The sequence below is a fragment of the Lathyrus oleraceus genome, chromosome 2 (assembly GCF_024323335.1).
Source record: "Lathyrus oleraceus cultivar Zhongwan6 chromosome 2, CAAS_Psat_ZW6_1.0, whole genome shotgun sequence".
NCBI classification, from domain to species: Eukaryota; Viridiplantae; Streptophyta; class Magnoliopsida; order Fabales; family Fabaceae; genus Lathyrus; species Lathyrus oleraceus.
The window spans coordinates 351,285,427-351,302,326 of NC_066580.1; positions in this window are offsets into that span (position 1 = coordinate 351,285,427).

Genomic DNA, 16,900 nt, shown 5'->3' on the forward strand with positions numbered 1-16,900 from the left:
TGAACAATTACTGATGATAAATGCACAAAGGTATGCAAGCAAACATGTACATATGAAGCAATCAATCAATCAAAGTCACTTAGCACACTCTATATACAAGCAATTTTGGCTCAAGCAAAGGGTTAGACTATGAAGTCAACTGGAATGGGGTAAATGTTGCTCTTAACCTTGACATTGAGAGCCAAGGTGAAGCAGATGAAAGGATATGAGGGGTGTGCCTCATCACTCTTATCCCTGGTCAGGGAGAGCATTGAATATCAGAAGGTGTGGGAGTTCAGAAAGTTGGAACTCTCTCCACAAGTTAATGACTCGATAGATCTTGGGCTTTTACTCACTATGCATCAACACATGTGGTGTGAGCAAGGTGAGTGACACACAGAATAGTAGGAGATGGATTATACATCTCTTTTGTCTACCAATTGCCTTATCAAAAGGACTTTACCTGCTTGGGGACAAAGATAAACATTCACAAACATTGCCTCTTAAGGAGGACTTCAGACAGGTGCCTGGCTAAGTAACGAGCCAGGTCTTCCAGACTACATGGAGACAAGAGATTCTACCTCAATGCTAATGCTATCAATCAAAGCAATAGCAAGTTCACAATGGAACTATAGCAACTAAGGTACCTGAAATCAATCAAATATAATCAGTATACCAATCACAAAGTCAAAACTGACAAGATAAGAACCAACAGTCAACACAATCAATCACATGTGCAAAGCACAAACTCAAAGCAAAGGAGCTAGCAACCTACAAAACAAACCAAGTTAGTCCATAACAATCAAATAAACCAAACTCAATCAACTTGAATTAATCTCCTTAAAGCAATTGCTTCTTCACTTGAAAACAAACTCAAATATGAGAAGTGAACCCTTAGGCCAAAGCCTAGGGTCAAAGGAGGAGAAAAATTTTTAAACAGAACATGAAAGTTGACCAAAATCAAGATTAATCAAATAAGAACAAATTCCAATTGGTCCCATATCAAAACTATACACAAATTCCATTTCATAAGCAATTCATGTCAAACTAGGCAAGTTGGGAACTCAATGATGTAAACAGAATGAACACAAGCATATTAATACCAAAATGGCTCAATAAATTCCAGGAAAAATCATGCTTAAACAGAACACATTTAATGAGCAACATACCAAAATTCATGGCATTTGGATAAAGGAAAGCAAGTCAAATAAAATCCCTAAGTCAAAGCATGTTCAAACAAGCTCATACAAGGCACTAAATCATGCATCAATTTCAAACAAGCATAAAACAGGAACCAAACATGATAAATGAATGAAATCAAAGCCATGGCAAACTTCAAGATGTCTATAATACACATGCCAAATTTCAAGTCCATCCAATAAACACCAAGGATTTCACAAATCATATAAGATCATGACTCACAAAATGTTCACAATTGGTCAAACAGGGGAGAAATTATCAAACAAATAGAAAATGCATTCAAAAATTCCAGGAAAAATCACAAGCAAACTAGACATCCATAAGTATCAACATGCAAAAATCCAGATCAATTGGCATAGCATAAGCATGGTAAATAAATTCCACAAATTGGACAAGAAATGGTTTGACACACATTGTCACACCTCTAAAGATCACATCATATCTCACAATCCAGAAATGCAAAAATAGCAAACTATATACCAAAATGTTCATCAAAGTGTCTAGATCATGCATATAAAATTTCAGCTCCATAGGATCAAGCATCATGATTTCATAATCAAAATGGTAAAGCATAGGCAAAAAGCATACATGAACAAAACCATTAGACCAAAATAAAAACAGGCCGTGCACAACTTTTGCTATCATGCTAGTAAAAAACTAGAGGAAAAATGGAGATCAATGCAAGAATTCCCACTCAATTTAGATTAAGGATGAATTACGTATGAATTTTTGGAGATTAATCATGAAATGAAATAAAAATTTGGAAATTAAAATGAATTAATGGAACGAATGGCAATCATGTAATTAATTTGAAATTTCAAAACCGGCGCCAAGCACCAAACGGTGCGTTTCATTAAGTGGATTGACTCAGCCAATCAGAAACGGTGCATGGGAAGCACAAGCAAACCCTAAACAACCGAAATCCGCAGGTAACACAAAAGAATCCGCAGGAAAAGACGCGGCAAAGGCTATGAAGGTTGCGGATAAATCCGCAGGAAAAAATCCAGAATCAAGAACACATGAAGATCTTCATGATCTTCATGCATGGATTTTCCAGAAAAATGAAACGCTTCCAGAAACACGAATTGATCACACATTCATGAAGATCTAACATCACATAACACAAATCAACATGCATTTCACCCAATAACAACATCATAATCATGAATCGAGCAAATCAAACTATGAACATAAGACTTTAAATCAATGGATCTCACTCGATATAGCATGGTTTAACACGATTTAAAGTTCATTACAACCTACATTCAAAGATCTACAAGAATCATGCATTAATTTCATGAATCAAGAACATCGAATTCTGACCTGGTTTGAAGTGCAACTTTGGATTCGCGATTTTCCGGCTTTGGAAAGGCAAAACAGATGATCAATGATGAAGAGGAAGATGAATGAATGATGTGCTTTAGCTCAACAATGCTCAGATTCGAAGAAAACTCAAAATGCCATGAACATGCTCAAGCTCCAACAGTTGCAATCTTCAAGAATTTTCCACGATTCTTCTTCAACAGATCTCCAATAGCACCTGTAGATGATGATCAATACAAGCACAAGCAAAAAGAATGGTGAAATTTGATGAACAAAGTGAAAAAGGTTTGAGAGAATTTGAGAAATTTGAGAGAATTTCGAGTTTGGATCTGAGATTGTGATTGTTTATCCTGAATTCTGTTAGAATTAGGTTTAAATACCCCTTGTTAATCACTTGTTAAACATGATTAGGCAAAATGAATTGGATTAGGTGAAATAAGCATGTTATGCCAAAATGCCAAAATTACCCTCATGCGCACCATGCAATGGAACAGTGCGAAATCAGCTTGAAATGCATTGCAAAATATGTTTTGATGCAATTGGAATTGATTTGAAATGGAAAAAATGCCTAATTTTCAAATTCAAATTTTCCCACCAAAATTCAAAATGATTCACTTGAAAAATGGACTTTTTATGTGATATTTTTTGATGAAATGTAATGATGGATTATGATAGCTCATGTCAAATGGGATTTTCTCAAAAAAGAATCACATGAATTGGCCTTTTGGTTCAAGAGTTATGCCTCCTTGAAGTTCAACTTTTTTTGAAAATGATTTGATCATAACTTGCCAACCACACATGAGAAATGGATGTTCTTGGACATTTTGGAAAGGTAAGAGCAAGATCTTCAACTTTCGTGTTGGACAAAATTTGATTTGAAGCTTGATTGATGATGTAAAATTGAGGAGAAAACCTTTCCATTTTTGGCAGTTGGAAATTACAGGTCACTTGCTATTTTTGGAAACTTCTTGTCTGACCTCCAATTCCTCAATGATGATGTTTGACATGTTATATGAGGCTTATATGGACATGAATAAGGTCTCTCAAACCATTTCCCACCGTCAAATCTCTGATTAAATGCACAGTTGACCACAGTTGAGTTTGCTAGGGTTTTGGTTGACTGAGCCATGCTTTGATGAATTTCAAGCCTCTTCCACTTGAGATCTTGATACCAAATGATGTCACAACTCATATGAATCTCTTATGAATGATCATGGTGCCCAAATTCTTCAAGAATGGCCACCATCTATGACTCAATGACTGCATTGACTGCCTTGACCTAATTGTTTCATCTGCAAGTAACAAGGTTAGATGACAATATTTTTGTACTTTTGGTTAGTAAACAAATGAAAAGCAATGATATACATATGCAAAACATGCTTGGTGATCAAGAACCACTCTTATAAGACAACCCACCCACAGGGAAGGAGGCAAAGGTGCACAAAGATCCTTGAGGCAATGATGATATGATATGATGCCATGAGGGATCTTAGGGACAAAATTGGGGTCTTACAGATGCCCCTATTTAAGGTCATTCTACCCGGAGAAATGAAGTTTAGAAATCTTCATCTTGACGCGGTAGAATGGGCTTAAATAACAGTAATGAGACAAATTTTGGTCCCTAAGAGACCTCATGATGCGAATGTATGCATGCAAAAGACACAAACTCTGTGGGGATATGATTCACACAGCAGAAAAGACGATCCATCGGAGTAATACACTCACCAGGAACAGAGACTCTAATAGGACTCTTGTGGGGATAAAAGGAAAAGAAATGCGTGAGCAGGACACGACTTTGATTTGGGGAAAGCAAAAAACAGACTGGAGATTTTACCGGGGAAGTAAAGGACTCAAACTGGGGAGAAGAAGCAATTCTAAAGGAAAACACATCCATTGGAACGACTCAAGCTGACTCACACAATGCATGTACTGGGGAGAACGCCAATACAGCAACACAAATAGCAATACAACTCCGCTGGGGAAATCTAGAAAAGACTCTCCAGGGGAAGCCAAAGGATGAGATGTTACCGGTATAAGGGCAACAAACTCAGGAAGAATGAATATCTAAGACCGGTGTAAGGGTGAGAGATATCAATCAACCAAACATCTGAGAAAGACCTGAAAAAGGTACGTCAACTCAGGAACATCTGACTCCACAGGGGACCAAGGTCATAATAGGGAGCAGACAGGAAGGAACACCAGGGATACCGAGGTATATAATAGGTGACCGACCGAAACGTGAATTGGTATATATGCCAAAACACTCATCATCCGAAAGGAGGGCTTGAAAAAGCAAATCGACTTATAGGATGGACATTCGAATCCACAACGGGAAAACGAATCTTACTCAACTTGGGACACAAACCCAAAGAGTGCCTGAGATATAATATCCATTACCGTCAGAACGTGGATAGAATACTCGCATGAGATGTATTATCTATTACCGTCAGAACATAGATAATATACTCGCATGGTAAGAAACACCAGGGATACCGGTTACTGGGTATATAATAGGTGATCTACCGAAAACGTGGATTGGTATATATGCCAAAACACTCATCATCCAAAACACAAACTGGTTAAAGGATGGGTATTCGATTCTACAAAGAATACGAATCTTACTCTACTGGGGAAGATCAACAAAGGATTCCAACCAAAGAGTGAAAGAGATATATTATTCATTACCGGCAGACCGTGAATAATATACTCGAAAGGAAAAGACACCAGAGATACCGAGGTATATTATAGGTGACTAACCAAAAAGAGAGACAATCGATACCAAGCATCCGGGTAAACGAAAGACAACTCAAAGGATAAATTGCAAGCATCCGGCAATCATCCGAAACACAACAAAATATTCGATCCCGCAAAAAGGGAAATAACGAATCTTACTCGACTAGGGAAACACAAAAAGGCTTCGACTGAAGAGTGCATGAGATATATTATCCATTACCGTCAGAACGTGGATAGCACACTCGCATGGAAGATTATCCACAACCGGTTACTGAGTTAACAAAGGATAAATCGACCGAAAAGAAAGGCATCGGGATACCAAAACTAGGTATATAAAGATGACCAATCAAAAGGGAGCAACAATCATTATCAAGCAAACGGGTAAATGAAAGGCGATCTGCTGAGGATGCATTGGTACAAAAATCAATGATCCGGGGATGAATTGCATAAACAGCAATTATCCATAAAGACTAGCTGGGGATATATTGAGAATCAATCAATAATCCGGGGAACAAATCACTAGCAAACGGTGAAAGGACCCACTGGCGACTTCAAAGGATAAAATTGCGAGCATACGACAATTATCCAGAAGACAACTTGCTGGGGATACAATTGCTAGCAACTGGCAATTATCCACAAGCAAAGGGAGGAATATCAACATCAAATATTGAATAAAGATAACCACAACGAGTAACCATCATCGGTTAGGATGAACAACAAGGTTAACTCTGCAAAGGAGAGAAATTAGGGTTTACAACTACCGAATACGGGGTAGAATACCAAAAATCTGGCTGAGGAAACAAAAGGTTTACCACTACCGACTACTGGGTAGACAACCAAAGACTCAGCTGGGATAAAATTGCAAGCATCTGGCAATTATCCAACTGTACCACAAGGTACAAAACTCCGATGGGGGAAAAAACAAAAACTTGGGATTTACAACTACCGAATACGGGGTAGAAAACCACAGACTCCACTGGGGAGAGGGTGAATGAAGGCCAAATACTGAGCACTTATTCAACTTATTCCACAGGGAGACACCAACTCTGTTGGGGATAAAACCACAACAGCACAAAATCCACCATCAACCAGAACGAACCACAAAGGTTACCTCTGTTAGGGGAAAAGAGATAGGACTTACAAACTACCGAATACGGGGTAGTAGCCATACTCTGGTGGGAATATACGAATTAGGGTTTACATCTACCGAATACTGGGTAGAAAACCAACAACTCCGCGTGGGGATGGAAAAAATCACAAATCCGCACGGGAACAATAATAGGGTTTATAACAAACCACAAACTGCTGGAGAGCAGGCAAACAGGATTTACGACTACCGACTACTGGGTAGAAAACCAACAACTCTTGCTGAGGAATAAAAGGTATATAACCACAAATTCCATCAAGAAGAAGGAACATAGGACTTACCACTACCGGATACTGGGTAGAGGCCCAAAAAACTCCGTTGGGGGATAAAAGAATTATTGCCAGTTACTGGGCAATTCATTCATCTATTCCACAGGGAAGTACAAGAACAGTTGATAAAATGCCAATTCGGGATTAATCCGAAAAGACAAACTGAATCAAAACTCGTCCTATGAGGATATAACTCAATAGGAACGTCCATCCCAACCTATGTGTTGGGAGGAGACGGAAGAAACCGTCATCCACGAGGACATATCTCAGTGGGGAACCGCAGAAGGAAAGACAGACACTTTCTGCTTATGGGCTGACTCTATATGGAGAGATTTAATCGCCTAACATCTGCTTAAGGAGATCTATAAAGAGATCTATATCACCCATAGCAGGAGAACAACAAACAAGAGATATATGGCAAAAAATGCAACATGAATATCTGAATGTTTATGAGATTATGCATGAATATGCGTGATTTATGTTTGATGAATGCTGACAAAACAGACAATATCTAACACAACAGGCCCAGGAATCACACGCCCGGTACTATACTTCCAGGGAAAAAACCAACTGGAAAGCCAATCTGCAGGAGATCTACATGCTAAAAAGCAAAGATCTGCGGGGAGGCAAAACAAGAGATATCACAGAATCTCTGAGTGATGGATCCATAACCAACCCAACCAGGGTACAGAAAGTCACAACAGGCAAACAACCACCAAGACCAATCTGTTGGGGAAACAGGAGAAATCCCGAAATATTTGCAGGGGAATCCTCAGTATCAACTGAGAAACAAAAGTTCACGGTACCAACAAGAACTGCCGTAAAAGCAACTCCAAACAACTCCGGGGAACAACCCACTGCAGGAGTATCATCCAAGTAGAATCTAACTGCACAAGCCACTCTACTGGGGAAAGCTGTCAGCTATCCTTCTAGAGAACAAACCACTGAAGGAGAAAGCACCACAAGTAGATTCTGCAACACGTCACTCTACTCGGGGAGAACATACATCCGACGGACGCACAAGTAGAATCTGCCATAAGCCACTCTACTGGGATCACAAGCAAATCAGGAAACCACTCCATTCCTTGGGATGCTAGAGCCACCAACCGACCCTACTGGGGATTGAGAGAGTTTTCATCAGGCAAAAACTGCCACAACAACCATTCTGCAGACTAAGCTGGGAAAAATGGAAAGCAACCATGCTGAGGAGAGAAACAACAACTCCGCTGGCGACTGCACTGGGGAGAGACTATTGCTGGAGAAGAAAACGAAGTCTTCAACAACATCTCTGCTTGCGACTATACTGGGGAACAACCCCACCAACAAACTTTACTTGGGGAACAACCCCAACAACAAAGCAGGAGAAAGAGGATACAACCAAGCCAGGAATATGAACAAATGTCTTACCTGTTGGAAATCATGCCACCCTCGGGAGAGCACTGAGACATTCTTGAGTATCCTTTCACCGTTGTGAATGTTCACTTTGTTTAAAACAACAATTTTTTTTGAAAAATTTATTTGTTTAAAACAATGACATTTTATCAATTAAAACATGCAAAACATTTGTTGAATTGAAACAAATAAGAGTGCAAATAATTGGATAAAAGCTCAAATTGATTTGACGGAATGGTAGTCTGCAAATGGCAAGACTCCATAGATCTGTACAAATTTGAAATCAGTGATATATGTTGGAAGAGGGCTACATTGAACATAATGATCCTTTCTCTACCAATGTGAATCTCGATGTATTCGAGGCTTCAGTTGACGATGAATCGAGAATCTCTGACGAAGAGATGGCTGCTGAACAGAAAGTCTTGTCAGGATGCAGTTACTTGCCAAATCCCTAATTTTTGCCTAGATTGCCCCAGGGTGAGGTACTCAATCTAGCGGGATGCAAATATACTTTTTTTTCAAGTCTCTAATTTTTGCCTGGATTACCCTTTCGGGTTCTCCACCGAGACGCTCATTTTTGCCTAAGCCGCCCTTTCGGGTTTTCAACTTAGCGAGCTATTCTGTTTTTCATTTGCATATACTTTTTTTTAGGCAAAGTATTTCTTGACTGCATCTGAATTCACAGGACGAGTGAAATCCTCCCCATCCATTGTTGTAAGCATCAACGCACCGCCTGAAAAGGCTCTCTTAACAACATATGGACCCTCGTAGTTTGGAGTCCACTTGCCCCTGGAATCGGGCACGAAAGACAAGACTTTCTTGAGCACGAGGTCGCCTTCTCGGAACACACGAGGCTTGACCTTCTTATCGAATGCTTTCTTCATTCTCTGCTGATATAACTGACCATGACACATGGCAGTCAATCGCTTCTCTTCGATCAAATTCAGCTGGTCGTAACGACTCTGAATCCATTCAGCATCAGTCAACTTGGCTTCCATCAAGACTCTCATTGATGGGATCTCCACCTCTACTGGGAGAACATCTTCCATGCTGTAAACAAGAGAGAAAGGGGTTGCCCCTGTCGAAGTGCGGACAGATGTACGATAACCATGCAAAGCAAATGGCAGCATCTCATGCCAATCTTTGTACGTAACTGTCATCTTCTGGATAATCTTCTTGATATTTTTATTAGCAGCTTCAACAGCCCCATTCATCTTAGGTCTGTAGGGAGAGGAATTATGGTGTGCAATCTTGAATTCAGCGCACAACTCATCCATTATCTTATTATTCAGATTAGATCCATTATCAATAATGATCTTATCTGGCACACCATAACGGCAAATCAGCTGGTTCTTGATAAACTTCACAACCACCTGCCTGGTCACGTTCGCATACGAAGCGGCCTCAACCCATTTGGTGAAGTAATCAATTGCTACGAGAATAAACCTGTGTCCGTTGGACGCTTTCGGTTCAATCATGCCGATCATGTCAATTCCCCACATGGAGAAAGGCCATGGTGACGAAATCACATTCAGAAGTGTCGGAGGAATATGAATCTTATCCGCATAAATCTGACACTTGTGGCATTTCTTCACATATTTGCAGCAGTCAGACTCCATTGTCAGCCAATAGTAGCCTGCTCTCAGCATCTTTCTAGCCATGGCATGTCCATTGGAATGAGTACCAAATGAACCTTCATGGACCTCAGTCATCAACAGGTTTGCTTCGTGTCTATCCACGCATCTGAGCAAAACCATGTCAAAATTTCTCTTATACAACACTTCACTACTGAGGTAGAAACTGCCTGACAACCTTCTCAAAGTTTTCCTATCTTTCACAGATGCCCCGGGCGGGTAGACCTGGTTCTGGAGGAAATTCTTGATATCAAAGTACCAAGGCTTGTCATCTTGCACTTCTTCAACTGCAAACACGTGAGCTGGTCTATCCAAGCGCATCACGGCAATATTAGGAACTTCATTCCAATACTTGACAACAATCATGGAGGCAAGCGTAGCAAGAGCATCTGCCATCCGATTATCCTCTCGAGGAATATGATGAAAGTCAACTTCTGTAAAGAAAGTTGAAATCCTTCTTGCATAATCTCTGTACGGAATGAGACATGGCTGATTCGTCTCCCATTCACCCTTGATCTGATTGATAACGAGGGCTGAATCACCATACACATCAAGATGCTTGATTCTCAAATCAATACATTCTTCAAGTCCCATAATACAGGCCTCATACTCAGCCATATTATTCGTGCATTTGAAAGTTAGCCTTGCTGTAAGCGGAATATGCGTGCCATGAGGAGTAATGATTACTGCCCCAATACCGTTTCCATATTGATTTACAGCGCCATCAAACACCATCGTCCATCTGGAACCAGGTTCCAGACCTTTATCAAGTGTAGGCTCATCACAATCTTTCATTTTCAAATACAGAATCTCCTCGTCAGGGAAGTCGTATTGAACTGACTGATGATCTTCAATCGGCTGGTGCGCTAAATGGTCAGCCAAGATACTACCTTTAATAGCTTTCTGAGCTCGATACTCGATATCATACTCAGATAACAACATCTGCCAACGGGCAATCCTCCCAGTTAAAGCAGGCTTCTCGAAGATATATTTGATTGGATCCATTCGGGATATCAACCAAGTTGTATGATTTATCATGTACTAGCGTAAACGCTTAGCAGCCCCAGCCAAAGCACAACACGTCTTCTCAAGCATAGAGTATCGAGACTCACAATCAGTAAACTTCTTACTGAGGTAGTAGATAGCAAATTCTTTCTTCCCCGATTCATCTTGCTGACCGAGTACACAACCCATCGAGTCCTCAAGAACAGTCAAATACATAATCAAAGGTCTTCCTTCCACAGGTGGAGACAAGATCGGAGGTTCAGACAGATATTCCTTGATACTGTCGAAAGCTTTCTGGAAATCCTCGGTCCAATCATGAGTTTGATCTTTCTGGAGGAGCTTGAATATCGGCGCACATGTGGCAGTCATGTGGGATATAAATCTGGAAATGTAGTTCAAGCGGCCAAGAAAACCTCGGACTTGCTTCTCAATTTTGGGTGCAAGCATCTCTTGTATTGTTTTGACCTTGGCAGGATCAACTTCAATACCTCTTTCGCTGACTATAAAACCCAATAACTTGCCGGAACGGACTCCAAATGTACATTTGTTCGGATTCAGGCGAAGTCTAAACTTCCTCAGACGCTGAAAAAGCTTCAACAAATGCTCAACATGTTCCACTTCCGTTCGGGACTTAGCAATCATATCATCAACATAGACCTCTATCTCCTTGTGCATCATATCATGAAATAAGGTAGTCATAGCTCGTTGATACGTGGCTCCGGCGTTCTTCAAACCGAAGGGCATCACTCGATAACAGAATGTTCCCCAAGGTGTGATGAATGTTGTCTTCTCCATATCCTCGGGTGCCATTTTGATTTGATTATAACCGGAAAATCCGTCCATAAAGGAAAAGACTTTGAATTTAGCTGTATTGTCTACCAACATATCAATGTGTGGTAGAGGAAAATCATCTTTCGGACTAGCTTTATTCAAATCTCTGTAATCAACACACATACGGACTTTTCCGTCCTTCTTAGGCACAGGCACAATATTGGCCACCCATTGAGGATATGTAGAAGTCACCAGAAACCCCGCATCAATTTGCTTCTGAACTTCCTCTTTGATCTTCACTGCCATATCAGGATGAGTTCTTCTGAGCTTCTGCTTCACAGGCACGCACTCAGGCTTCAAAGGCAGGAAATGTTGCACAATATCTGTATCTAGACTCGGCATGTCTTCATATGACCAAGCGAAGATATCTGAATATTCTCGTAGCAATTCGATCAATCTTTTCTTGACAGACTCTTCAAGAAGTGCCCCAATCTTCACCAGACGAACACAATCCTCAGACCCTAAGTTGACTGTTTCCAAATCTTTAAGGTGCGGCTGAATGATCTTTTCCTCGTGCTATGGGAGACGGGTAATCTCATCAGGAATCTCTTCAATGTCATCTTCCTCTGCCTCGAATACAGGGAATTCAAAATTGGGAGATGGCATTGGATCATTATGTTCAATGGGTTTTAGAATCAACCTGCATAATGATTTTGGTTAATGAAAACTTTAGAATTTAAACAAGCAAATCATTATGCAGATGAAAAATGTTGCTTTTATTCTTGTTTTTATGGGTTTTTTGTGATCACTGATTTCATGCAAAGACAAAAAGTGAAAACAAATGGAAAAACAAATGTTTAACAATGCATTAATTGAATGAAAACATCATTGTATTAAATGCTGCCAACAATGTCATCACTTCTCCTTTTGGCATGGGAGAAGGGTTTTGAACAAAGTGAACAATTACTCTGATCTATGGATGACTGTAGGAACATCTACAGCGACCCAATTGTGGCAGACACCACCAGGTATGATGAAATTGTTCAGATCCTCTGCATCCTCTTCCAAGATAGCAACAACTTCTTCCTCAGGTTGATCGTCATGGATGAATCCTCCACTCGTGAACAAACCTTGCTCATTAAATGCCCCAGAACAGTAGCCAATGCCAGCCCGAGATCTATTGTCTTCAAGCTCGATCACCTTCCCCAAACCAGCAACTGCACCACATTCAATGGTCAGCTTCGCATCACGATAGGAAGCAAATGAAGGAGACTTCTTCTCAATTGGTTCATCAATAGATAAAGCTTGGAACGGAGTTCCAACTTCATCCTCAGCGTCAATATACGAGAAGGAAGACAGATGGCTAACCAGGAGAGCCTTTTCTCCCCCTACCACAACCAGTTTCTTGTTCTTGACAAATTTCAGCTTCTGGTGTAGGGTGGACGTCACGGCGCCAGCCTCGTGAATCCATGGTCTGCCAAGGAGACAACTATAAGATGGGTGGATATCCATTACCTGGAAGGTAACTTGGAAATCACTAGGTCCAATTTTGATTGGGAGATCAACTTCCCCAATCACCGTTTTACGCGACCCATCAAATGCCTTCACAACAACCCCACTCTGCCTCATAGGAGGACCCTGATATGACAACTTTGAAAGAGTGGACTTTGGCAATACATTTAAAGACGATCCAGTGTCCACCAGCACATTGGACATGGCATCAGATTTGCAATTCATAGATATGTGTAAAGCCATGTTGTGGTCTCTTCCCTCCTCAGGGAGATCAGTGTCACTAAAACTCAAAGTGTTGCAAGCGGTAATGTTTGCAACAATACCATCAAACTGTTCCACAGTGACATCATGATCAACATACGCCAGATCCAAAACTTTCTGCAGAGCCTCCCTATGGGGTTCTGAATTCAAAAGCAGAGATAGAACGGAAATCTTGGATGGCGTTTGTAGAAGCTGGTCTACAACATTGTACTCACTCTTTTTGATGAGCCTCAGCATCTCATCGCATTCTTCATTCACAATGCCACTCGGGCCAACAGAAGGATCAGGAGTCTTTTGTACAGAGGAGGGTTTGGCAACAGGTGCCGAATTCTGAATATTAACAGCTGTCCCAACCGGATGCTCAACGGTAATAGAAACAACAGGAGCCTTGGGAGGTGCAGAAAATACACGACCACTCCGGGTCAGCCCGCTCACATCAGCAATGTTGGTTACAGACGTTGAAGGCAAAGGCACTTCTATCCCATCTTCCACAGCAACGGGATTGTATCTGAACGACACAGCTCTGTCTGAAGAATAAGGCACAGGGCCTGCAGGCTTAATGACTAGAGACGGAGAGACCTTCGTCTTGCTGCTATCATAGCGAATAACAACAGGCTCAGGCAACTTGAACACCGGCGATATAACATTGACCTCTGGTTCATCCTCATCAACATTGCGATTCTGCAGAATCTCAATGGTACCCTCATCCAGCAACTCTTGAAGCTCTCTTCGTACCTGATTGCAACCCAAACGATTAACTGAACAAATACGGCACTTGTCGTGGTCATGCTCCATGGGGCTGTATTGACACAACAACCGATGTAATTCGACCAGCGACTGTCTAATATGGCTTACATATTTGACCTTATACTTTCCAGGGCATCCCTGGACCATATTAACAGATTTCCCATGCGCGGGCAATGGGTTCTTGGTAACATTCGGGCCTGAATCTTCAAAGCTCAGAATTCCACATCTCATAAGGTCTTGAACCTTAGTCTTCAATGGGTAGCAGTTCTCAATGTTATGACCCGAAGCACCGGAATGATAAATGCAGTGTTGGTCTGGTTTATACCACCATTGAGGATTTGCAGGCACGGCAGGAGGATCCCTGGGTGTAACGAACTTCTTTTCCAACAAGGAAGGATAAAGCTCTGCATATGACATAGGAATTGGATCGAAGCTGATCTTCTTCCTATCATAACTCAAATTAGCTTGATTGGTTGTACTGCCACGAGGCTGGTAAGCCTGTTGCTGTGGACGCTGTTGTTGCTGATACTGAGGCTGTTGATATTGCTGAGAATTATCTTTGAAGACAGGTGCTATGTGAGCCACCTGGTGCTGATTATTGTTACGCCGTGCAGGCTTCCTCTGAACAGAGGGTCTTCTTGGCTTGGCATGGGATTGCACATCATGTGCCTCCCCATCCTTCTTCTTAAACGCCCCATATCGTTTAGAAGAAGAGCTCTCATCCTTTGCTAAACGTCCTTCACAGACTCCTTCCTCGAGACGCATCCCCATGTTCACCATCTCGGTGAAATCAGAGGGAGCGCTTGCTACCATCCGCTCGTAATAAAAAGAACTAAGAGTCTTCAAGAAGATCTTAGTCATCTCTTTCTCCTCCAGCGATGGAGTAATCTGAGCAGCCAGCTCTCGCCACCTCTAGGCGTACTCCTTGAATGTCTCTTTATCCTTCTGAGACATGGCCCTGAGCTGATCACGGTCAGGAGCCATATCAACGTTGTATTTATATTGCTTGACGAAGGCTTCGCCAAGATCGTTGAAGGATCAGATATTAGCACTGTCCAAACTCATGTACCATCTGAGTGCAGCACCAGACAAACTATCTTGAAAATAATGGATCAAAAGCTGATCATTATCAGTTTGGGTAGACATCTTTCTGGCGTACATGACCAGGTGAGCAAGAGGACAGGTGTTCCCCTTATACTTTTCAAAGTCAGGCACTTTGAATTTGATCGGAATTTTGACACCGGGAACTAAGCACAACTCGACAGCAGACTTGCCGAACAAATCCTTCCCTCTGAGAGTCTTCAACTCCTTTCTCAGCTCGAGGAATTGATCATTCATCGCTTCCATCTTCTCATTAACATCCGGGCCCTCAGACGGCTCGGAATGATAGATGGTGTCGTCTACCCTAGGCATGGTATGCGCGACAGGAGGAGCAGCAACAGGGACCGGGCTAGATGCCGGCATATGAGCAAAAGTTGGAGCAGAAATATCGGGCATGAAACCCGGAGGCATTCCCCAAGGAAACCCGGCTGGCATTGCATGAGACGCGCAATGAGCACTGGCGGCAGGCACAGTCGGAACACCGACCTCTGAAATAATAGTCCTCTAGACAGGAGTTTCAGGCGGTTGAGCAGGTTGATTCTGAGCAGCAAGGAGTTGCTCCATCAAAGCGCCAAGTCTGGCGACCTCTTCCTTCAGTTCACGGTTCTCTTGTTCTAGCTGATCCATAACTCTTGCAGAATTGGCTCGAGTATAATACCGGTGAGTCAGCTTGTCTTCAAAATAAATGAAGAGCAGAGAGTTAGGACAAGAAGACCAGAAACAAGGTACCTGCTTATGCAACATGATGCATGTAATGCTAGTGCATATGCTTTGTTTTATTTTCAAGGAACCCTTAGGGTATTATTTGCAAATTTTGAATATTTAAGCATTTTAATTTCATATGGAAAACATCTCATTCAATATAATCGAGACAAAGAAGTACAACATTTTCGATCAAATTACAAAGAGAAAAGGAAAATAACATCCTATGGATCCCTAGAAGCTCGGGATGCTGGAAGACGATAGGCACACAGCTTCTTGATCTCTCTCTCATAGGCTGCTTCCATATCGGCTTTCTCCTTTGCAAGCTGATCATACTTCCTCTTCCAAAACTTGGAAGACTGAGGAAGCAGAGAAGTCCAAGTGTCGTTCGGATCGTCGATCACTCGATGCTCGAGAAACTCAATCAGAGCGTCCTTCTCTTTAATCTGTTGCAGCAATTCTTCTCTTTCACGGATCCAAGCACGTGAAAGGTCTTCTTCTCTCAACTCCTCTATACGTTGGGTAGGGAGGGTTGAAGGCTCAGCCACATCCAACGGTGTAGGTCTCGGATGATCATATGGCATAAGGTATACAGAAGCTCTCTGTCTGACCCAAGATGTATAAGGCTCCAAAGCAATGCAATTCTTCGGACCTAGCTCATTCCTACTCTTCTTGCAGATCATGCGCCAAGCGCGGACAAATCTGGCTTTCAGGCCTTGGGGATCTTTACCCTACTGAAAGAATACACCTTCTAACAGAATGTTATGGGGTTTATCCTTTAGGGGGAACCCAAGCTAACGTCGTGCTAAAATAGGGTTGTAGTTGATCCCACCGCATGTACCAAGAAGAGGCACATTAGGGAATTCACCACAATAGTCAATGATCTGAACGGTATCATACACGCGATCATACCAAGAGATATCATCATTAGTGAGAGACATGAGTCTCTGAGACCACCGTAGACATCCCTTGTTCTCCTTGAAAGCAAGTGTTTGCGGCAAGTGCGAAATAAACCACTTGTACAGCAGAGGCAGACAACACACAATAACTCATACACTACGCCAAAAACTGGAATAGACAGCGCACCTTAGAGGGCGCTTTCTTAAAGAAGCGCACTCTAAAGT